This window comes from Sarcophilus harrisii, chromosome 2, assembly GCF_902635505.1.
Source record: "Sarcophilus harrisii chromosome 2, mSarHar1.11, whole genome shotgun sequence".
Taxonomy (NCBI): Eukaryota; Metazoa; Chordata; class Mammalia; order Dasyuromorphia; family Dasyuridae; genus Sarcophilus; species Sarcophilus harrisii.
The window spans coordinates 278,963,339-278,989,617 of record NC_045427.1 but is presented as its reverse complement, the minus strand read 5'-3'; positions in this window follow the sequence as shown (position 1 = coordinate 278,989,617).

Below are 26,279 nucleotides of genomic sequence, written 5' to 3'. Positions count from 1 at the left end.
GAAGAAAGCCATCTGTACCCAGAAAGAGGACTGTGGGAACTGAGTGTGGACCACAACATAGCATTTTCACTCTTTCTGTTGTTGTTTGCTTGCATTTTGTTTTCTTTCTCAGTTTTTTTTTTCCTTCTTTATCTGATTTTTCTTGTGCAGCAAAATAACTGTATAACTATGTATACATATATTGGATTTAACATATATTTTAACATTATTAACATGTATTGGATTACCAGCCATTTAGAAGGAGGGAAAAATTTGGAACAGAAGGTTTTGCAAGGGTCAGTGTTGAAAAATTATCCATGTATATATTTTGTAAATAAAAAGCTTTAATAAAAACAAAAGATTTTTTAAAAAAAGTTACTCCCTCTTAAAGCCAAAACTTATGAGATCAAGTTTCAGACAATATTCATCCCCCTCCTTTCTTTCCTTTAATTGTAATAGGTCTTTTGCACCTCTTCTTGTGAACTAATTTTCCCATTATATTTTCTCTTTCTGCTTTTTCAAGTACAGACCTTTTATCACTCCTTAATGTCTTTTTGTTTTTGATGTCATCACATCAGAGTCCATTCACAACCACACCCTCAGTATATGTGATATCCCCCTCTGTTTGCCCCAGTGATACAGTTTTCAAGAGTTACAGATATTGTTTTCCCATCTAGGGATGTAAACAGTTTAACCTTTAAATAATATATATTTTTCTCTGTTTACCTTTCTATGCTTCTTTTTGTTCTTATGGATTAAATTATTATTATTATTATTATTTTGTTATTATGGATTAAATTTTCTGTGTTTTTTCAATGGATAATTGAAAGTCTGTTACTTCACTGAAGCTCTATTGTTTCCCCTGAAAGATATTGCTGAGTTTAACTGGGTAGTTAATTCTTGGTTGTAATCCCATCTCCTTTGCCTTCTCAAATTATGATGTTACAGGACCTCCAGTCATTTACTGTAGAAGCTGCCAGATGCTGGATAATATTGACTATTGATCCTTGACATTTGAATTGGTTTTATTGGGCAGCTTGAAGTATTTTTTTTCCTTCAGATTGTAATTTTGCAGTTTTGCAACAATGTTCCTTGAGGTTTTTCCTTGTGGGAATCTCTTTTTGAAGTTGATGGATTCTTTCAATTAGTATTTCCCCCTCTGTTTCTAGAATATTGGGGCAATTTTCCTTAATGATTTTGTGTAAAAATGATTTTGTGTGTATCCTGGCTCTTTTTTTAGTCATGTCCTTCAGGTAAGCACATAATTTTTAAATTGTCTTCTGGATTTATTTTCCAGGTTGACTGTTTTGCTAATGGAGTATTTCACATTTTCTTTTATTTTTTCTACTTAGTTTTAGTTTATTTGATTGGTTCTTGCTGTCTCACAAAGTCATTAGCTTCCATTTGCCTTGTTCTAGTTTTTACTGTATGATTTTCTTCAGTTACCTTTTGTATCTCTTTTTCCATTTGATTAATTGTACTGTTCAAGGAAATATTTTCTTCAGTTTTTTTTCTTTCCTTTTTCAAATTGACTTTCTCATGTATACCTCTTATTTTCTTTCTCATTTTTTTGTTTTACCTCTTTTATTTGCTTTTTTAAATCTTTTATGAGCATTTCCAAGAAGCCTATTTGGGGCTTAAAAGCAATCTATATCATTCTTTCAGATTTCCTTGGTGGACATTCTCTCCTCCACCATAGTAGTTTTCTATGGTCAAAGTTCTTTTCTGTTCTTTGCTCATTTTCTTTCCTTTTCTTTTGGTAGTTTCTCCTTTTTATTTGCTTCTGGGATATAAGGGAACCTGTCCCAAGGTTCCTGTGCAGCTCTGAGCCTTGGCTTTGAGTACAGGGGCTCCTTGTGTTTGCATGGGGTAGTTTTGCCTGTGCTTTTCAGGAAACAGCCTGGTTTCCCAGAGTTTGCCTTTTGAGCTGGGACTGGAAGCTGCCCCACTGATTTACCCCTCTACTTACCCAGGTCTGAGGATCTTAGTTTCTCATTTGCTGTGATTAAGACCTTCTCACTGATTTTCCCACAATTTATCTGTGCTGAACTGAATATCCTTTTCATCCCTTTGAGACTGATATTTCTTGAAGTTTTTTCAGTCTATCTTGAGCTGGAGAGTGGTTTCATTCTATCAGAGTCTTTTGAGATACTTGGTTTCATGTAGTTTTCCAGTGAAACTGGGAGAGCTCTAGTAGCTTCCTGACTTTACTCCACCATTTTGGCTCCACTTCCTGATAACTATTTGAGCACTTTCTTACGTGGAAACAATAGGGACAAAAGTCCCTATTGTTCTTATAGTAATTCTGGGAATTTAAAATACAGCTCTAAAAAGGAGAAATTTTAAGTGTAGGAGGAAGAAGATAGAAGAAGTTGCTGAAATCATTTTGGAGAGTCATTGATAGGCCAGTTTTCAATGTTGACCAAATCAAATTCAATATAGATGTCAATACTGGCTCAAATTGATTAAATAGCATTTTATCTTACCAGCCTTAAATCAGTTTATCTCTGTGTTCTGGCTGAGTGACCTTCTTGAATCCCAGTTGGTTCATGTTTTTCCCAGTTGGTTAGTATTTTAGAATGATAGTGATCCATGATGAAATAGAGTCCAAAAGTTAAGATGCATTCCTACTATGAATTACCAAAATTCCATGTTAAACTAACATTAAAAACACATTTAAGCCCATATACACATACAGAAACATATAATACTACATCCTAGCAGGGAGCAGGCATAAGGAAAGTGAGAGCTAGAGAAGAGAGGAAAACTGGAAGGAGATAAAATTTTGTTCAGACATTTAATGTGACTTTGCTGTTTTTTTCTGTTTATTTTTTAATGTTAAAGAACATTCCAGATTAATTAGTAGTAGTTACCCACCTTCTATTCTGGGCTATTGTTTTTATGAGGACTGCTTTCTAACCATTTCAGAGAATTGGTGCCCCCAAACTCATTATTGTGTGATTATTCCCTTCTGGTTTCTTTGTTTTCACATTGTAATTATGGATAACATTAATTGCTCACAAAACTTCAATTCCTCCCCTTTACGTTTTTCATATATTTCAAATGCCTATACATGTTTTACAACTTTCAATCAGAATCCTGGTTCACTGTGGAACATCATCACTATTATCTTTTGCATCATTTTACCACTGGATTAGAACAATTTATAGACATCTACATTATTACTTGAGGGCAGAGGTGAATGTGGGTTCCTATGTTAATTTTTTTAAAAGCCATGATATTGTGCATCTTTCTGTAGTCACAGTAATTCTGTGTTGCATCTATTGCTTCCTTTGGCAACCAAATGTCCCCTCATTGTAAATTGATAGCAGAGAAATTGACCTTTATTATTGTCTTTCTACCCCCTTAACTCAGAGGAGATTTATTGCATTATGTTTTGCTGCCACATTCACTGTAAATGGGAAGTATAAAAGAATCACTGAATTCCATATATCCTTTTTATTTTCTGAATGGCTTTGACTTTATTTACCAACTGAATTTTAAGATTTTAAGATTTCTCTCTTGTATAAGTCGGGGAATATTTCCCATAACCAAATCTTTTTCCTTCTGCAGGACTCATATTTTGTAATATACTGTCAAAATAATTAAATGCTTGGTATAAATTTGGGCACTTAAAATGACAAAACCATTGCATGTAGAATAATGGAAGAAACAAAAAAGATGAAAAAAGCTACAAGGTAATTCAAACTGCTTCATCTGTAAATAATGAGAATTTAATGAGGCTGATATTCAAAAATCTCTCATTTCTTAGTGCATAAAACATTCATTTTTCATATTAATTGACTTCTTGGTTGCATTCTTAGGACAGTGTTCAGAGAAAGAAAAGGTTATACACTTCAGCACAGAAAATGCAAGCTTTGGAGGCACAACTGAAAAGTTTCTTGAAGATCTTTTTAAATTGTAAAAAACTTCATGTTTGTTAAACTTGATTGCAAAGTCTACTACTTATATTGTGTAGCATCATAAAACCCAGAATAGATTAATATTTCCAGTTGGTTAAGGGATTCAGATAGCCTAGAGAAGTCAGTGTGGGAAACAGTATTATTGATCTCTAAATGTACATTTGGCATTATAACAAAGAGTCCAGATTTCTGGACATATTAATGACTGTAGAGTAGGAACAAATATAGGGTTGATCTTCAAGTAGGATATGCTCTGGAGAATTGGTAAAGTACTACTCTATATCTAGAATAGATAATTACATGTGAGAATCTATGAATATGTAGATTTGAACACAATAAGGAGTTTTGGGATAAAAATAAAAGAATAGGGAAATATGGTAATGTTTTATGGATTTACTATAAACTATGGGGGCAGAGAGAGGATATGGATAATGCTTTCATGAAATAGATTAAAACTGGCAAGATACTAGTATTGATAATGGAATTCAACCATTTAGACATTCACCATAAATCTCATTCTACTCAATGTAGAGCTCTGATAAATTCTTAATTTTCTGTGCTATTTATACTCAACTCACAAATGATGAGTACTACTATTCTAAATTTAATTCTGAGTGACAAGAAAGAACTGGTTGAAGTAGAAATAATAGCTATCTTGGGGAAAGTAAACATATTATTTTTGAGGACGGGAATGGAATAAAATATTTTTAAGTACTTGCTATGTGCCAGGTGTGTGTGTGTGTGTGTGTGTGTGTGTGTGTGTGTAGGAAAAAAGTGTATACATATATATATATAAAATAAAGAATAAACATTTATTCTTACATGGATCTGTAAGAATAGAATCAAGAAAATCAAAATCTAAAATAATGTAAGCTTTCTGAAAAGTGTTCAAGATAATATAAAAAGGCTTTTCCTTTTTTTTTTTTTTTCTTTTTCTTTTGTTAAAAATTTGTTTGGAACAAGAAGATTAAGGAAGGAACTAACTGGGATGGATGGTATATTATTAATCAATAAGAAGGAAGTGAAAATGCTTAATTCTAATTTTGGTTTAATCTTTTTTTAAGTAAAATCATTGTCATACTGCAAGGGTAGAATTAACATGATTGAAAAGTAATTATAACCAGAGATCAATGGAAATATAAGAACACTCAAGCTTTTTAAAATAAATTTAATTTCCTGACATCCACTTCCAAAGTCCAGAAAGTTTTGCAGATAGGTTTACTAAATGACTGTTGATATCTTAGAAAAACAGTGAAGAATGTGAGAAGTGCCAAAAAATTAAAGGCAATTATTTTCCTAATATTCATTAAAAAAAGAATTGTAGAAACTCTGCACCTGTGAGAAGACAGTAAAATGGATTATTAAATGAATGTTTACAGAGAATTTAGACCCACATGTTGATCATGGAATTAGTATGGGTCCATTAAAAACAAATCCTGCCAGGTTAACCTAATTTCCCTATTGCCTTGCAGATAATGCAAAAATTCTTCAGCTTGGTATTAAAGACTGTCCACAAATGGTTCCAAAATTATCTGGCTCTATATCACATTGATTCTCTTGACATAGTCTAGGTCTCATATAAATTGGAATGTTAGCTGTTTGCCCAAATTTACATATCATCTCCTGCTTTGTTCATTTCCAGAAGCTGTCTCTCATCACTGGAATGTATTCCTTGTTGAGTTCTGCCCCTTATTTTTTTCAAGGAACAATACACATGTTATTTCCTCAATGGAATCTTACCTGATATCTCCAGTTTTTAGCACTCTCTTCCTCTTCAAATGGTCATTTATTTGCTAATCTGTGAATATATTCCATGTCAGAAAAGAATTCAAGATCTTTTGAAGGAAACGCTTGGTTAATTTTTGTTTTTCTATTCTACAACCTGACTAAAAAAACTTAATCATATTAGACACAATACATTTTTCATTAAATTCATTTCAGTTCTTTAGTTCTCAAAACTTATCAATATATGTATTTCCACTTTTAATTCTTTAAGATTAGTTATCCTCATTTCTTTATTCCTTTAATATTTCCTAAGTCTCAGTGCAACACTTCATCCATTTGTTTTTATTCATTCCTCTACCATGATGGGTCCACCCTCTTATCTAGTAATGTCCTTGAGGATATATGTTGTTACTTCTTTTGTACAATTTACCATTGGTAATGTGCTATAGCTTACTTGCACTGACCTATACATCTTTTTATTGACATTTAAATTTGTTTTGATCCCATAAATGCATTTTTAAAATGAGACTGCATAAGCCATGGATATTTGGGAGACTTTGTATACCTGGATTTCCATAAAACATTTTGCAAAACTTATAATACCTTTGTGGACAAGATGGTAAGACATTCAAAAGATAGAATATAATAAGCATGATAGAATGTTGGGTCTGGAGTCAGAAAGACCTGAATTTAAATCTGACTTCAGATATTCATTAACTATATGATCCTAGAACAGTTCATAAACAGATCATAAAATGTCATAAATGTTTGCTTCAGTTTCCTCATTTATAAAATGAGAATAGCAATAGTGCATACCTCCCAAGGTTGATGAGATACTATTTTAAAAACATTTTGCAAACCTAAAAATGTTATATAAATAATAGTAAAGATGATGATGATGATGACAATGATGATTATGGTGATGGTGATAATTATGAGGATAGTATTCATGAGTCATGGAGTTACCATACTTAAAGAATATTAGTAAATAGAGTAATCTTTTTGGACATATTTGCAGATGATACAGATGAGGTCAAATTTTATGCTCTCCATAATAAATCAGCATATCAACATAAGAAAATTGGCATAAAGAAATTATTCTCTTACTTAGTCATCATGTGTGAACAAGCCCTTAATTAGTTTTGAAAGAATAATAAAACTGTTAGTGATTAAATGACAGACAGATGACTACTTTGCAGGAAAATCATTGTGACTGGTTGAGAAGATTGTGTTACACATCTTGGCTATTCATAATATGGTAGTTAGTTCTCTTAGAAAGACAGTAGACCATTACTTATCAGATCTTTGGAGAAGGGAAGAATTTATGACCAAAGAAAAACTAGGGAACATTATGAAAGACAAAATGGATAATTTTGATTACATGAAATTAAAGTCTTGCACAAAACCAATTGAAACAATTTTAAAAGGGAAGTACAAAGCTGGGGAAAAATCTTTATAGTCATTATTTCTAATAATGGCCTCCTTTCAAAAACATACAAAGAACTGTGTCAAATTTATAAGAATACAAGTCACTCCCCAGTTGATAAATGATCAAAAGATATGAATAGACAATTTTCAGATGATGAAATTTAAGCCATCTATAGTCATATGAAAATAATTCTCTCCATCATTATTGACTAGAGAAATTAAAACAACTCTGAATTATCACCTCACACCTCTGAGATTGGCTAAGATGACAGGAAAAAATAAAGATAAATGTTGGAGGAGATGTGGGAAAACAGTTACATTAATACATTGTTGGTGTAGTTGTGAAATGATCCAATCACTCTGGAGAGCAATCTGTAACTATACTCTTTAACCCATCAGTGCCTTTATTGGGTCTGTATCCCAAGGAAATTATAAAGGATGGAAAAAGACCCACATATGCAAAAATGCTTGTAGCAGCTCTTTTTGTGGTAGCAAAGAGTTGGGAAATGAGTAGATGCTCATCAATTGAAGAATGGTTGAATAAATTGTAATATATAAAGATAATGGAATATCATTGTTCTATAAAAATGATGAACAAGCTGATATAAGAAAGGCCTGGGAAGATTTACATGCACTGATACTGAGGGAAACAAGCAGAACCAGGAATACATTGTACACAATAATAGCAAGAATGTGTGATGATCAGCTATGAAAGACTTGGTTCTTCTCATTGGTTCAGTGATCCAAAGCTATCCCAATAGATTTTGGACAAAAAAATGACATCAGCATCTAGAAAAAAAGCACTATGGAGATTGAATATAAATTTTATTTTTTCTGTTTTTTTTCTCTCCTATGGTTTTTGTTCTGCTTTTTTCTCCCAACATGATCACAAAGAATGTGTATTACAATAAATAAATTAATTTAAAAAAAACCGGTCTTTCAGGGAAGTAGTCAAGATTCAGAAGGAACCACTTTTGGTCAGGGTGAGAAGAGAATATTTCTTTGTTTCCCTTATTATATTATGATTTATGAAGTAGGAGACCACACATACATTTAGGAACAGAAAGACATACTAAATATGGACAAACATGAATGTAGGAAGTTAGTCATATAAAGGAAGTAACTTTCAGGATCACAATTCCTTGCTGTGGAAAGAGTTTTTGCCTTTGGATTCAAGAAAAGCATTGACCAGTGGAACTCAGCATAGATCCACATTTTAAAGGTTACTTCATAGGGACTCCATAAAGAGGGAAAACAACCTCCATTAACAAAAATTATGAATTACCCCTTTGTTACATAGTTCTTCTACACATGTGCCTCTGTAACTTTGTATATAGTAAGTTAATACCAATTCTTCCTTCAAAACCTATTTCAGCACATTAGATTTGAATAGGATTTCAGAAATCAATGAATCCAACTTGTACCTGAACAGAAATCCTCTTTACAATGTCTTTAATAAGTGTTCTCTCATACTCTATTTAAGAACTTCTAATAATGGGAAACTCATTACTTTCATTACTATAAAAGTAGCCCATTCCACTTTTGTATAGTCTTAATTCTTAAGTTTTACCTTATTTTGAATGCAAATCTGCCTTTCTCTACCTTCTATTAATCTGATCCTGTTGGGTGAAGCTAAGCAAGTCTAAATCTTCTTTCTCACAACAATCCCTTCAGTTCTTGAAAACAGCCATCATCTTTGCCCCTAATCTTGTTTCCTCTGATCTAAACAGCCTTACTTCCTTTAATTGATAGTTGAATGTCATAGTTTCCTATCCCTCCACCAAATTAGTCAACTTCTTTTGTATGCATTCCAATTTGTCACTTTTTTCCAAAAGTAACAACCAGAGTCAAAGACAAAAATTCCAAATATGGTTTGACTAGGGGAAACTATTACAGACAGCAATTCCCCAAATTTTGAACTATATGTGTTTTTCAGTGCAGTCTTAGATCACTTTGTTTGGATCTCAAAGTAGAATTTGCAAATTCCATCACAGCTTTTAGATCTTTTTCAAATGAACTTTTGTTATACACCAATTCTCCTTTCTATATATTTATCCCAATTAAATTTCATCCTACTAAATTTGGCCTATATTTTAACCTGCTGAAGTGCTTTTTTTTAATCCCAAATTTGTCATCTAATATACTTGATACCTCTCTAGATTGTTGTCATTTGAAAATTTGATTAATATGTCACATATTTCTTCATTCAATTTATTGATTAAAAATGATGAATGGCACAAATCCAAAGACCCATCACTCCTTCCAAGTTGACATCAAATCATTAATAACTATTTTTGGATCCATTATTCAAATAGTTCCAATTTCACCTACTTGTTGCCTTTATTTTTCTATCTTGTCCAAAGGTATAGCATCAGAGATTCAATTAAGTACTTTGTTAAAATACAAATGAATTATGAATGTGGAACTCCCATGAATGTACAAGCTAATTATATTGTATGATTGTATATCTGTATCAGATGAATAATGGCAGATGGAAATGCTTTATTGGCATGGGATGGACAATATTTAGGGAAACAGAGGCAGAATAATTATCTTCAAATGAATGAAACATTACTATCCAAAGAAATGCACTCATGTGGATAGAGGCAAAGATCAAAGATAGATTTTTGTTCAATACAATTGAATATTTGTCATAATCAAAACTATTCCAATTTAGCAACAGACCACTTTATAACTCTTACAGATTTCATTACTGAGAATCTTCAAGCAGAGACTAGGTGACTACTTGTCAGTGATATTTTATCGAGGGTTCATGAGTCAGATAGGTATCTATAGTACTTTAATTGTAAAAATCACTTCTATCAATGACTGTTAAAGATATATGATGTGCCATTATCCTCATTTTAATGAAGAAAACTAACTTTCTAATGAGCAAAGAATTTGCCAGTCAGAGTATCTGAGCTTCAATGTAATCCCAGATTTTCTAGCTCCAGTAAGTTTTCACACTGTACCACATCATCTCTATGCATTTTGAGATCCTTTTGAATTCTAAGATTTTGTAATTCCATGTCAACAAATCTATAGCTTTATGCTATTTAAAGCAGAAATGGTTATCATTGGCTACTGTTTAGACTCAAAATATTTCTCATTATTTCCCAGTACCAAATGTTTTGCTTATTAGATCATCGTATTATCATCAGCAGCTCTGGCACTAACATTGCATAGATATCTCTACTAGGAGTGTACTTAGTTCAGTAAATTTGGGCTACTTTTACATCTAGTAGATACCTCCCATGTGGCTACAATTGATACTGAGAAACATCAAGGAGATAGGAATTGATCATCTTTCCTCATTCATTTTCTTTGATCTGTCTGCATCTTCTGAAACTGTCAAACATCCCTCTTTAAAAATGATTTCTTAAACTGGGAAAACATTTTTTACATTCAAAGGTTCTGATAAAGGCCTCATTTCTAAAATATATAGAGAATTGACTCAAATTTATAAGAATTCAAGCCATTTACCAATTGATAAATGTCAAAGGATATGAACAGACAATTTTCAGATGAAATTGAAACCATTTCTAGTCATATGAAAAGGTGCTCTAAATCATTATTGATCAGATAAATGCAAATTAAGACAACTCTGAGATACCACTACACACCTCTCCGATTGGCTAAGATGACAGGAAAAAATAATGATGAATGTTGGAGGGGATGTGGAAAAACTGGGACGCTAATACATTGTTGGTGGAATTATAAACAGATCTATTTTAGAGAGCAGTTTGGAACTATGCCCAAAGAATTATCAAACTGTGCACACTTTTGGATCCAGCATGGCAGCCCTGCTTGTAGTGGTAAGAAACTGGAAACTGAATGGATTCCCATCAATTGGAGAAGAGCTGAATAAGCTATGGCATATGAATGTTATGGAATATTATTGTTTCTAAGAAATCATAAACAGGATGATTTTTAGAGAGGCCTGGAGAGACTTACATGAACTGATGCTAAGTGAAATGAGCAGAAGTAAGAGATTGTACATAGCAACAACAAGATTATATGATGATCAATTCTTGTGGACGTGGCTCTCTTCAACAATGAGATGATTCAGACCAGTTTCAGTGATCTGGTGGTGAAGAGAGCCATCTACACTCAGAGAGAGGACTGTGGGAACTGAATGTGATTAATGTTGAAGAATTATCTTTGCATATGTTTTGGAAAATAAAAAGCTTTAATAAAAAATACAAAATAAAGACAAATTTTAAAAAATAAATAAAAGCTATTTTTTCCATGGCTAGATTATCCTACTTCTTCTACCTCTCTTATGACTGCTCCTTTTCTCATATGTTTTTTCTCATGTAGTTTGTATCTGGTATCCAAATCTGACAACACAGTTAAAAAATCAATTCAATTTAATAATCAAAATAATGTGTTTGGTTTCGTGGAGATGAAATAATCAGCTGATTGCATTATTCTCTTTTTAGTGGGTTGTTTTGGTGTTGTGTACATAGTTTTTTAATTACAAAATCCCCAAGGGCAGAGTATGTGACTGTGCTGTTTTTTTGTAAAAGTATGCTTAAGCATCATCTAAAATTTTTGCCTAAAAATTATTTTTATTTCTTTTGTTTCATCTTATTTGCTTCAACCTCCTTTAGTATGAGCCTTTCCCAGTGGTCAAGTATTGGTCCTCTGTTCAATTTGTATATTTTGTTTCTTGTGAAATTCATCTATTCTTTTTCTTTTAATTCATAATAGATGACTATTTGGATGATTCAAATTTCTTTCTCCATTCCTAACATCTCTTCATTATCAGTAAAAATTAGAGTAATGGTATCCAATTATGATCCAACAGGTGCATCTCATTCATTGTTGGTTATTGTCTCAGCATCTTTTCTCTGAGATTATTCAGTCAATCATCAATGAGCTTGCAAGGTGATTGTTGGGTAGAACCTTAGACTCATGGTCTCTGCAGTTATAAATGACTTAGCCCTCTTTTTTTTTTTGTGCTTCTCACATGGCACACAAATACCATACACTTGTTAAGTATCACAAAACTAGCAAATATAAATTGAAATTTGAACCCAAGTCTTCCTGAGTCCACTGCCTTATCTACCATACCACTGCTTTAACTTATAAGTACTTTAATTCTTAGGAGTGAAATGTTTTACTGAGCTATATTGACTATTCTGGGGGTCCAGGATATTTTTATTGATGCTACTGAAATCCTAAATTAGATACATAGAGAAAAACATCTATCCTCAAGAGGATGTTAGGATGATGAGCAGAGTTGCAAATTTTTAGACAATATAAAGTTGTTAGGGCAAAAAAAAATGTAGCCCAAGCTTATAATGGAGGCAAAGGGACTCAGAAGCTATCACTAGTTGTTGAAAGCTAATAGCAATAGTAGAGATAGCAAGACTAGATATGATAATGATTAAATAGCTGATTTCAGGCTCAACTCGATTGCTGCCAATTGTGAGAGGTCTTTCCAATACCTCTATTTAACATCCCCCTTCAAATATTCATGTTTTTAAAAAAATGATCCTATATTTATTGATTATTGATTCTCAAGTAAAATGTAGACTTACTGGGTGTAGGCACTGTTTATCTTTTGTATTTATATTCCCAGTGTCTGGGTGGTACTTAACACATGCATGTTGATTGATTGATTAGCTGTGTGATTTTATCCATGACAACAGTCAATTATGTGTTCTCTGGATATTTGATGCTCAGATTGCTACTTGTCCAATTGGGATCATTTTTTTTTTCAGGGATGAATGGTTTTCATCCATTGAAATGTTAATCGTATGACTTCATTTGAAGAATGAATGGTTTGATTTACAGATAAATATGGGGATATAGTAGAACTCACTAGCTAGGTGACCTTGAATAAGAAGCCCCTTCCTTCTCTGTTTCCTCCCCTAGAATGTAAGATACTCATCAGAAGGAATTGTTAAAGTTGTATCAATGTTTCAAAAACAGAGTGCCTTCCACTTCAACATGATCATCATTTACTCTCTCTGAGTGTATGTCTCTCTCTGTGTTTCTCTGTCTCTGTCTGTCTCTGTCTCTGTCTCTCCTCCTTCCCACAAATAGACACACACACACATGGAATTAAATAAAATCTGAAAATTTGGGGTAATACACTATATTCTTCCAGTGTGAAGTACTTTAATCCTAAAATGGTTCATAAATGTAAGCTACTATTATTCAAATGTGATAATAAGAATTCTTATTTTTGAAATGCTTTTAATATGTGGCATTTGTAGGCTTGCTTTCCTCCAAAATAGAATTTTCTATATGAATCAGAGAGGTGGCTTATGGAGTCACCCTCTAGCATTATTACAAAGACATTTTTATGATTCCCAATTGATCAACATTTCCTTTTAAAGCATTTGCTTGGGCTTCCCAAGCAGCAGCAATTTTCATCTCCTGCAGCATTCATTACAAAAGATATTATTTGAGTACCTGAGGTAGGGGAATATTACTTTCCATTTCAGACTTCTTTTCTTTTTTCCTTTTAGCTCCTGGTGTGTTTTGTTCTCTGTAACAACAATTGTAGCTTAGAGTCTGACTGAAAGAGATATAGAATAGATGACTGTTGATTACCTAAGCAACTTCTTTTCCACACTCACAAAAGATGTACTCCAGTCCTATGTGGCAAACAACACTAAAGTCTAAACACATGGAAGGCATTGTTTTAACACCAAAAACTTTTTCTTTGAGACAGAATTCTATTGTATTGTTTGCTGAATTTCTCAAGGTAATGCATTGAACTTGATGAGATAATTCAGAAGAATGTCTCCCTCTTTTTTTCCTTATCATCTATACCAGTAAGATTATGGTTTTTATGAAGAATTCTCTCCCAATGTTGATATGTATAGAGTATGAATTTTAAAAGAATCAAAATGAACAGATAGTATGGATTCTGTCCTAGAAAGTTTAAAGTAAAAGTTATATCTACATGACACTACATAACACTGGAGAATCTCATTCAATTCTCTGATTGATTTGTATACATGATATGGAATAAACAAGTATTTGTTTAATTGGGTTTTGGTTATCATGTAGACATGATCTAAGAAAGAAAAGAAAATACCATTTTTTTATTGTGAACTTAACCAGTTTCAACAAACACAAACATTTTACTATACAAAGAATGATAACAAAATGATAATATATGAAATAACAATCTAACTTTTTAAAGTGCATATTAAAAGCAATAACAAAATAGTTATGTTAATGTTTTCTTCTCTGGTTTTTGTTTTCCTCTGTGTATTTTTGGTGTTTATTGATAATTTTTCATCTATAACAAATAAATACACTTAGAAAGAAAACAAACCATAACCAAGAATTTTCTTAAAGTCTTGCTTCAAAAGATAAATGTGGTGAAAATATAGTGATTGTCTTGAGGGGCAATATGGCATAGAGTAGCAATAGTATTAGACTTAGAATTAAAAAAAAACACCTTGGATTTGGTTACTAGTTCACATATCCACTAGCTATGAATCCATCACTTCACTTCTCTGCACCTGCTTTTATTCATCTTTAAAGTGAAGATTATTACCTACTCATCTACTAGAGTTATTATAAGAACCAAATAAGATAATGTATACAAAATAGTTGTTAAATTTTAAAGTATTACTTTAATCTATGCAATTTTAGATTGATACCACTTCAACATTGTTTGGGCCAATGGCTATGCAGTGCTAAATTAATGTGAGGTCACATCATTTATTATTTATTTATTATTTTGTGTTTATATTATTTTTTGTTTTATTTTATTTATTATTTTATGTTTATATTAATATGACTTTGAATTCTCTGTCTTAAAAGTAAATCATGTAAGCATTAAAATCTACATGGAGAGGAAACTTCTGTTACTAATAATAATGGGAGTCTTTTCAGAGTAGTACAATTAGTAAGAACAAAGAAGAAAATTAACCAAAAAATTAGAAGAAAAATAAATGATATCAACAAATTTTAAGAAATTATAGAAGCTCCAATATAACCTATTTAAAATAATGAGAATATAATAATGCCATTGACTATAATCATCATTCTTTCTTATAAAAATTAAATTGATATGAAAGTTATTAGAAGTAGAGCCAAAACGTGTTGTAAAGACAGGAATTCACCAAACCTCTTCCCCAAAGTGCTCCAATTCCTTTAAATAATGACCCTAAACAAATTTTAGAGCATTAAAACACTGAAAAAAATGGAGTAGAACATTTCTCAGCTGAAGGCAACTTACAAGTTCATCAGAAAAGATCTATGACATCAGGGTGGGAGTCCAATGTGGAGATCCAGTGCGAGTTGCATTAATGCAGCCTCATCCCAGTCCCACCTAAACCCAGGCCTTAGCCCCAGTCCAGCCCCAGCCTGGACCCCAGCATCAGAGGTGGGATCTCTGAATCAGCAGTAGAGCAAGAGGCTTCTAGACATCTCAGTCTGGAAACACCAGGCAGGATTCAGAAGGTTAGTGGAGAATGTCTTGTCAGCACAGTCCTGGCCCCAATCCTGGGGCCCAAGTTCAGCAAAGCAGAATTTTGTTGCTATAACTACAATGGGGCAGGGACACCCCTCACAGTTCCAGGGCAGTAAAGAATGCTTGAGGTCAGATTCCTAGAACTCTGAAAATAGCTGCACAAAACCCCTAAAGTTTGAGACAATGCACCCTCCATCCTGAAAACAAAGTCCTACTTTAACAAAGAGTTAAAAGCTGAATGATAGGCTAGGAAAATGAGCAGAAAACAACAAAAAAGTTTCTGATCATAGAAAGTTATGGTGACAAGGGAGATCAAAACACACTTTTAGAAGAAGATAACAAAGTCAATGCTTCTGCATCCAAGAAAAATAAGAATTGTACCAGGATTTTGTGCTCAAAGTGCTCAAAAGTATTTTGAAAATGAAGTAAGAAATATAAAGGAAAAATTAGGGAAACGATTGATAGTGAGGCAAAAGGAAATGCAAAAAGCTAATGAGGAGAATTTTGCTTAAAAAGCAAAACTGGCTAACTGGGAAAGGATGTGCAAAAGCTCACTGAGGAAAATAATTCCTTGAAAATAGAATTGAGTAAATGGAAGCTAAAGTTTTTATGACAAATCAAGATACAATAAACTAAAACCAAAAAGAAAAAAAAATAGAAAAAATGTGACGTATCTCATTGGAAAAAGAACTAACTTGGAAAATAGATCCAAGAGAGATAATTTTAAAATTATTGGTCTACTTGAAAGTCATGATAAAAAAAGACATAATCTTTCTAGAAATTATCAAGGAAAATTATCCTGATATTCTAGAACCGGATAATAAAATAGAAAATGAAAGAATCTACTGACCAACTCATGAAAAAGAACCAAAAATGAAAACTCTGAGGAATATTATAGCCAACTTCTAAAATTCCCAGGTCAATGAGAAAATACCGCAAGCATTCAGAAATAAACAATTCAAGTATAGTGGAGCCACAATCAGGATAACACAAGATTTAGCAGCTTCTACATATTCTGGAGAGCAATGGAGCTAGGATTATAACCAAGAATCACTTATCCTGCAAAACTAAGTATAATCCTTCAGAGGAAAAGGTGGTTATTCAATAAAATAGAGAATTTTCAAGCATTCATGTTGAAAAGATTAGTGCTGAATGGAAACTTTGATTTTCAAACCCAGGACTCTGGAGAAGCATAAAACGTTAATCAGGAAAGTGATATCATAAGGGACTTAATAAGATTTATTTCTATACATTCCTACATGGGAGAATGATGCTTGTAACTCATTGCAACTTTCTCATTATTATGGCAGTGGGAAGGAGTATTTATAGTCAGAGGGCATAGGTGTGCATTGAGTATGAAGGCATAATATGTTTTTTAAAATTATTTTGCAATGGGAGACTTTGGCCTTTTAATTTATTTACTTTTTGACATTTATTTTTTTATTGTAGTAAATTTTATTTTTAATAAATATTGCTTTAAGAATCATGTTGGGAGAGAAAAAAGTGAAAAAACAAGAGAGAAATAAAAAAAAAACCAGAAAAAAAGAAGTGAGCATAGCATGGGTTGTTTTGCCATCTCATTTTCTTTTTTCTGGATGCTGATGATATTTTCTGTCCAAAGTCCATTGGGTTTGATCACTGAACCACGGAGTAGAACCAAGCCTTTAATATGATCATCACATATTCTTGCTGTTATTGCATACAAAGTATTCCTGGTTCTGCTTGTTTTAATCACCCTCAGTTCATGTAAATCTTTCCAGGCCTTTCTATAATCAGCTTGTTCACCATTTTTTATAGAAAAATAACATTTCATTACTTTCATGTACCACAGCTTGTTCAGCCATTCCCCAATTGATGGGCATCTACTAATTTTCCAATTCTTTGCTACCACAAAAAGAAATGCTACAAACATTTTTACATATGTGGGTCATTTCCCTTTTATGATTTCATTGGAATACAATAATGGTACTGCTGGGTCAAAATGTATGCACAGTTTTATAGCCCTTTGGGTAGAAGTCCAAATTGTTCTCCAGAATGGTTGGATCATTTCACAACTCCACCAACAAAGCATTAGTGTACCAGTTTTCCCATATCCCCTTCAACATTTATTGTCATCTTTTCCTGTCATCTTAGTCAATCTGAGAGGTGGGAAGTGATACCTCAGAATTGCTTTAATTTGCATTTCTCTAATCGGTAGTGATTTAGAGCATTTTTCATATAATTATAAATGGCTTGAATTTTGTCATATGAAAATTGTTCATCCTTTGACCATTTATCAACTGGGGAGTGACTTGTATTCTTATAAATTTGACACAATTTTTAAAAATATATTTTAGAAATGAGACCTTTATCAGAAACACTGGCTGTAAAGATTTTTCCCAGTTTTGTACTTTCTTTTAAATTTGTTTCTGTTGGTTTTGTTTGTGCAAAACTTTTTTAATTTCATGTAATCATAGTTATCCATTTTCCTCTCTTCTCCAAAGATCTGATAGGTAAATTATCCTTTGTTCTCCTAATTTGCTTATGGTATTATCCTTTATGCACAAATCATGTATCCATTTTAACTTTAATTTGGTATGGGGTGTGACATGTAGAATTATGCTGAGTTTCTGATGTATTAATTTTCTGTTTCCCCACCAATTTTTGTCAAATAGTGAGTTCTTATTCCAGAAGTTGGAGTTTGGGGATTTATTAAACAATAGATTTCTATAGTCCTTGATTATTGTGTCGTGTGTATCTAATCTGTTCCATTGATCCATCACTCTATTTCTTAGACAGTACCAAATGGTTTTGATGACTGCTATTTTATAATATAATTTTAGGTCTGGTATAGCTAAGCCACCATCCTTTGGTTTTTTTTTTTCCCATTAATTCCCTTAATATTCTTGATCTTTTTTTTCTTCCAGATGAATTTTGTTATTATTTTTTCTAGTTATATAAAATAATGTTATGGCTGTTCAATTAGTATGGCACTGAACAATTTAGGCAGAATTGTTATTTTTATTATGTTAGCTTGGCCTAGCCATGAACAATTGATATTTTTCCAATTGTTTAGATCTAACTTTATTTGAGTGAGAACTGTTGTGTAATTTTGTTGATATCGTTCCTGTCCTTGTCTTAGTGGGGTAGACACCTAAATATTTTATTTTGTTATTTACATGTATTTATTTTAAATAGAATTTCTCTTTCTATCTTTTGCTGCTGGATTTTGTCAGTAAGATATGAAATGCTGATGATTTGTGCGAGTTCATTTTATAGTCTGCAACTTTGCTAAAACTATGAGTTGTTTCCAATAGGTTTTTGGATGATTTTCTAGAATTCTCTAAGTATATCATCATATCATCTGCAAAAAGTGATAGTTTTATTTCCTCTTTGTCTGCTCTAATTCCTTTAATTTCTTTTTCTTTTCTTATTGCTAAAATCAACATTTCTTGTACAGTGCTGAATAATAATGGTGATGATAAACATCTTTATTTCATCCCTGATCTTATCAGGAATGTCTCCAGCTTCTCTCCATTTCAAATAATGCTTGCTGTTGGTTTTAGATAGATACTGCTTATTGTTTTAAGGAAAGCTCCCTTTATTGCTATGCTTTCTAGTATTTTTAATAGGAATGGGGGCTGTATGTTGTCAAAACTATATCTGAGATTATCATATAGTTTCTGTTGGTTTCATTATTGATATGATCAATTATGGTAATAGTTATCCTGAGTAATAATTATCCTGAAATTAAACTCACCCTGCATTCCTGGTATAAATCCCACTTGGTCATAGTGTGTTATCTTGCTGATAAATTGCTGTAATCTCTTGTTGCACAGGGAGAATTGGATTCAGAAATAAAAAATAACCTGAGAAGAAAAACAGAAATGCAGACAGTTAACACTCATTTCCCAGTGTTCCTTCGCTGGGTGAGTTGTTTCTGTCCATCATTGATCAATTGGAATTGAGTTAGATCTTCTCTTGGTCGATGATATCCACTTCCATCAGAATACATCCTCATACAGTATCGTTGTTGAAGGATATAATGATCTCCTGGTTCTGCTCATTTCACTTAGCATCAGTTCATGTAAGTCTCTCTATTCATCCTGCTGGTCATTTCTTACCATAATATTCCATAACATTCATATACCACAATTTACCCAACCATTCTCCAATTCATGGATATTCATTCATTTTCCAGTTTCTAGCCATTACAAACAGGGCTGCCACAAACATTTTGGCACATACAGGTCCCTTCCCTTTCTTTAATATTTCTTTGGGATACAAACCCAGTAGTAACACTGCTGGATCAAAGGGTATACACAGTTTGATAACTTTTGGGGCATAATTCCAGATTGGATTCGTTCACAACTCCACCAACAATGCATCAGTGTCCCAGTTTTCCTGCATCCCCTCCAACATTCATCATTATTTTTTCCTGTCATCTTAGCCAATCTGACAGGTGTGCAGTGGTATCTCAGAGTTGTCTTAATGTGCATTTCTCTGATCAATAGTGATTTGGAGCACTCTTTCATATGAGTGGAAATAATTTCAATTTCATCATCTGAAAATTGTCACATCCTTTGACCATTTATCAATTGGAGAATGGCTGTAACAACAACTTTGTAAAGAAAAGCAGTTTTAAAAGACTGAAAAATGATGATTTATATAATGATTAACCATTATTCCTAATATTAAAGTATGCTGCCCACTTCCTGAGCGAGAGGTGTTGAAGTAAAAATGAATAATGAAACTTAAATTTTGGACATAGGCTATGCAGCCATTTATTTGGTTTGCTTGACTATTAGTTGTTACACAAGGATCTTCTTTTTTCCATGGGGAAGGACAAGGTAGGAGAGAGAGAAAATAAATGCTTATCAATTGAATAAAATAACGTTGCAGGAAGAGTAAAATTAGAGGTGGGGGGGAACTGTTTTGAGATGGAAGATGATAATTTTGGTTTCAGAATGATTGGATTTGAGATTTTTGTGGGATAAGTGAGTGGAAATATTCAGCAAACAGAGATATACATCTGAATCTTTGGAGAAAAGTCCAGACTGGAGATATTTTGGGAGTCATGGTTAGAGAGGTCATAACTAAAAACAGTATAGAAGAATTCCCCAAGGAAGAAAGTGTAAAGAGAGCATAACAGAGGATCAATAATTTATCCCTGAAAAATGCTCATATTACAGGAATATAGGAGAAAAAGGAGTGGGAAATCAAAGCAAATGATTGTCTTTTATACAAAAATACTAGTCTTAATGCTTCAGAGAGCTTTGTGAAAAATACAGAAAGCAAACCCTTGAGTTTTACAACCTAAGTCTCTATTATTGTTCAATGACAAAACAACCAGCTGGAAAGTGAAAAAATCAGTCAATCAATTGATTATTTTGTCTACACAATGACACCAATAACAAATAGAAACTTTTTTGATTTTTCAACTGAACTAAATGTATATAGTATTACCTTCTTTTACCTGTGTTCATTGAGTTTTTTGGCTTTATTTAGATCCAAAATAAGGGGAAATGGGAATGAATAAAGTAGTAGTCAATGAAATAGAATTTTGATAATAGCATAGGGATTAATAATAGACAGACTTAATCTATGATGTGGTCTGTTGAATAAGTTGTTCATTCAAAAGGTTCATGGGAAGAAAAAATGTTAAAACAATCAGTAGATGCAGATAACATTTTGGGATAATGTTCATTGAATCATGCAATACAAGTAAAGAGTTAGCAATTATGTTTGAAATTTGAGTAATTTTTGGGAGAGATTTGATCTAGATGTTTCTAATAAAATTGCCTTTACTTCAATAATAGTTGTTTTACTTATGAATTATTTAAATAATTATGGCTATATAGATCTAGGATTTGTGACTTCTGAATTGAAATAATTTCATTTAGTTGAGGCAAAAGGTTATATTACACTATATAACTTATGGAACTTGCCATATAACTATTATTTCCATTTCTTTACAAATTACTATTCTTTCTTTGTCCAGCCACAGCAGCTTCCAAACAATACTGAATCAAAAGAAAGTTTTCAATCTTTATGCTCTTGCATTATTAAACACTATGAATATTCCCTAGGTCTACCCTTTCTGAAAACACTTCACCACCATATGCAACTGTCTCAAAAAAAAAATCTACTCATATTCACTAGATTGCAGTTATCCATTATTCATTATAACATTATTTAGTTAGACAACCTACCAAAGAAAACTTTGTTCTGTGGGGGAAATGTACAAATTCATAGTACTATATATTATTTTACTATAAATGCTTAAAAACGAGTGAGCTTTATTGTACTCATTATATGGTCTGTTTTGAGCAAACAAGTTGTCTCAAATGGAAAAAAAAAAGACCCCAGAGGGCAATACTGTATGGTCTGGTGTATTAAAGAGCAGCTGGAAATTGAGATTTGCCAACAATTCACTGCATCTATGTAGAGAGGTCTTTTAGAGGCTTACAACTGCATAGCCTGTTAATTAATGGGTAATTATTGAACCACAATCATGTGCATTTTTAAAATGTTGTTAAAAACAAGAAATCAAGGAAGAGAGAAGATATGAAGGACACCACTTAAAGTATGTACAAGTTTAAAAGAAGAACTGGTCACAAAATGAGAGTAAAGTATAATCCACAGACAGTCTTCCTACTCCATTGGCATGATATCAGGTATATAGGGTTGCCAATAATATTCACATGTTCTTAAGAAAACAGGAAGGTCCCAAGCATATTTGTTGACCTCTTATAGTGAACTAATGGGAGTACATGAGCAAGAGTTGCATATGTTGAACTGATCATGAATGGGTAAGTGATTTGAATAATTGAGAAAAAAATTTTTACTGTAATCTCACTAATCCATTTGATATTTTTGAGGTGATTAACCATGTGCATAGCACTGTGCTTATTTCAAAAGGCACAAGATTAATGGATATGTTTTTTTTTTTTTTGGTTAAAATGTATAAAGATGTCTATTTTGAATTAGAAGGATGTTAAGGCAGAAGTGATAGCATGAGCAAATGGACAGAAGTAGAAAGGGGCAGGACAAGAATACAGTATGCCATTGTTCAGCTTTATTATAAAGCACTTGAGGGTGAAAGTATGAATTATGGTTTGAGTTACAGATTTGAGATGGCTTTTGGGGACTTGGATGCCAGGACATATTGCTTTAGACAAGAGGTTTCTAATTTGGTTCAACAAACTTTTAATGGGTCCATGAATAGCTATTTGGTGGTCCATGAATTTTTTCTTAATTTGAATTCTATATTTTAGTATAATTGGATTTTTTATAATTCTGTATATTTTGTGTACTTTAAAAACATTCTGAGAAGGGATCTATATGTTTGATTAGGGTATCAAAGGGTTCTATGAAATAAAAAAGTGAAGAATACTTGCTTTGAACTCTAAGAATGCTATTTATTTCTCCTCAGTGTAAGCAGTTTCACTTATATAGCACAAAGTAACTTTAAAAGAGTCATTCTGTTTGGAAGCATAGAAATTCATTCTGAACTTATTTTTTGTTTCTTATATGGGGGAGGAGAAACTGAATTTAGAGAATATAAGGTAGTAATTATGAGGCAAGGGAAGACAAGATGCAGGGAAAGGGTTAAAGGATGTTTTTGATGAAAAAATTAGCAAGCAGGATCACAAAATGTGCAAACTAAAAAGAACAATTATGTGGATGTCTGAGGTGTGCCTTTGTTTTGTGACCAGTTGTATGATGGAATTATCAGTGATGAATGGGGAAGAATGTTATGTGTTGCCTTAGTGGGTTCAAGAGGCTTGTACCAACCTCCATCTCTCTAAGTCCATTCTTTACAAAATCCAGACTTTTCTACATTGTCCTAATGTCAGTTAAATTAATTACCTTAGAAATTGTGAAACTGGCTGGGAAAGTTAGTATCTGACTTTTTCATTAATAATACATTGTAAAATGTACTACTCCTGAACCAACTTCTGGGAACTTTTCCCCCTCATCTTTCTGGTTTTAAAGACATTGAAATACCAGTAGCAAAACCAACACCCTCTATACAAATTTAAAGATAGAATATTAATTTCTAAAATCTACAATCAAATTTGTACAGCCACTAATCAGGTTTTATTGCTAATAAATAGACTGGAACTATGGGGAAACATTGGATTCCCCTGGATTTCAAAGTCAGAGGATTTGGATTCACAACTTAGTTATTTTACTTCCTCTCTATATGACTTTAGATAAAATACACAATTGCTCTTCATATTCTTCTTCTGTAAAATGAGAGATTTGGATTAGTTGACCCCTAACCTAACATATAGAATCTGTGATTCTATATGTTACAGACCAAATAATCCAAAAGTAGATATTTTAAAACATTTCATTTTATTTTCTTATGTTGCATTCCTTTGAAGCAATTTTTCCTGCTTAATTATGTTTGCCTTAGGCTAATTGTGAAATTTCTTTACTTTCCCCGAACCAAAAACAACTGATGTGGAGGGGGGTGTGTGTGTGTGAAAAGTGGGGGGTGGGGGGATGGTGGCTTCTGTATGCCCAGGAGTATGCTGGATAACAAGGAGAAGGCATACTGGGACCGAAATGTTGTCACAGATAATTCCCCAAATGGTTAATTCACAATTAGATAATGAAATGTTGAATGTTTTTCTCTCTGTTGGAGAATTTCACAAATTATCACCATGGTTGTTCTTTCTTAGAAGGAGTACATTATATGTTATCTGGGGATCAGATTTTCCACATTTGCTTCTTAGTAGTTCTTCCATCCTTTTGACCTCTTCTTGTTTTTCCACCTAGCCACAGGCAGGGTCAGGCTTTCTTTAAACTCCTGGGAGAAAATACTTTTCTGTTGTTCACATAATTGACAGCCAGAAGCATAAATCTGGCATTACTGGCTGCAGCATGCAAAAGAGCAAGTGCATTTCAATTTGCCCGATTTCCTCTGATTTTACTGGCTTTCCCTGTTGCCCTTGGGGACCTGCAAGGGATCTAGAGAAGGGCAGTTTAAAGCATAAAACAGAGGACTAAAGTACAATCTCCTGACTCTGGGTCTAGTGAATATGAATTGCATGTTTCCTACCTCACCTTCATCCCCTTTAGGAGGGAATTTTTCTGACAGAAATGCATAATCAAAGGTGATCCATTTTTGAACAAATGAACCTAGGAAAACATTGAGGCCCAGGTAGACATCAAGTTAATGGGAATGATGTTAGAGAACATGGATTGTGATCTGAGTTCCGTGGAATTTTGAACACTATCATTATATCACCTCTAAGATCTTTTTTTGCTCTGAATCTATAAATATCATTCTCAAAAGCAACAGCAGCAAAAACTTTTAATTATTTCTTGGCCTATAGGAGTGCTTCAGATGAATCTATAGATATTGTTTTTATCTGAGAAAACTTTTCATCCTTGAATATTTAGTATTTTTGTAGTATTCCAAGAAAATGAACAGTCAGTCAAATGGACTATAAGAGCAAGTCCTATCCCATTGGATGTATTTTCTTATTTTAGAATGGCTTTGGAGAGCATGACCTCAATTCAAATTTGGGTTCTACCACTTCCTAATTATGTCACTATATGGACAAGTCATAATCTCTCTGGATCTCAGTTTCTTCATTTATAAAAATGAGAGAGTTGGAGCAAATGATTTCCAAGTTCTCCAGGTTTGAATCCTATGATATCATGATGTTCCTTGTTTATGGTACTGAGAAATTTCATTAAGTTCTTTGTCAGAAAATTAGACATAAAGGTTGGTGAGTTTATAAGATCTCATCTTTTTCTTCCTGGTTTTTCTGTCAGTTTATTTATTTATTTTTGACTTAGTAGTCATTGATCTGCTCTGCAATACAGATATTACCCCCAGTAGTAGAGATTTGGGGGATCCTTAATTAGATTCTACCAATTCATTTAACTGGTTCATTTACCTTGAACCACTTTCATACTGAATTGGCTTTTTGTCATTGACAACTTGAGCAAGAAAGGGATCCAGGGAATTAAAGAAAAATGACAATCATCATCTATAGTCTCTCAGCTTCTGTCTGATTCATCTGCCTGACTGGTTTTATATTTCCTCCATTATGCCTTCATTGCCATGTGCTCTGTATCTTCTGGCCAAATTGATCAGGCTAGTTTTTCAGTGAACCCTCATGATTGGCAACATGAATAACCATAGGGCCAGACAAATGCTTTTCCATTAGGCCAACACTGTTCTCTCTCAGATACCCAGGAAGATAATACCACAATATCCCCCTCCCACCTTTCAAGGGCTGGGAAGGAGAGATTTGTGCTGCTCTCTGTTTCGTTCTCTTTTGCTGCAATGCAACGTGCTTCTGGCTGTCTAATAATCTCTCTCTCTCTCTCTCTCTCTCTCTCTCTCTCTCTCTCTCTCTCTCTCTCTCTCTCTGTCGTTCTCTGTGTCTCTATCTCTTCTGTTTCTGTTTCTCTCTGTCTCTTTCTCTCTCTATTTATTTCTCTCCTTTCTCTTTCTCCCCATTCTCTTTCTGCTTTTCTCTCTCCTTTCCCTCTCCCTCTCTCTTCCTGTCTCTGTCTCTCTGTCTCTTTTTCTCTATGTGTGTGTGTGTGTCTCCCTCTCCCTGTCTTTTTCTCTCTTCACTCTCTCTGTCTTTCCTTTTCTCTCCCTAGCCCTCCCTCCCCCCTCTCTCCATTTCTCTCTGTCTCTTGTCTATCTCTCTCCCTTTTGTCTCTCCCAATTCTCTTTCTCTTTTTCTTTCCCCTCCTTTCCCTCTTCCTCTCCCTTCCTGTCTCTGTCTCTCTGTCTCTTTTTCTCTGACTCTCTCTCTCTG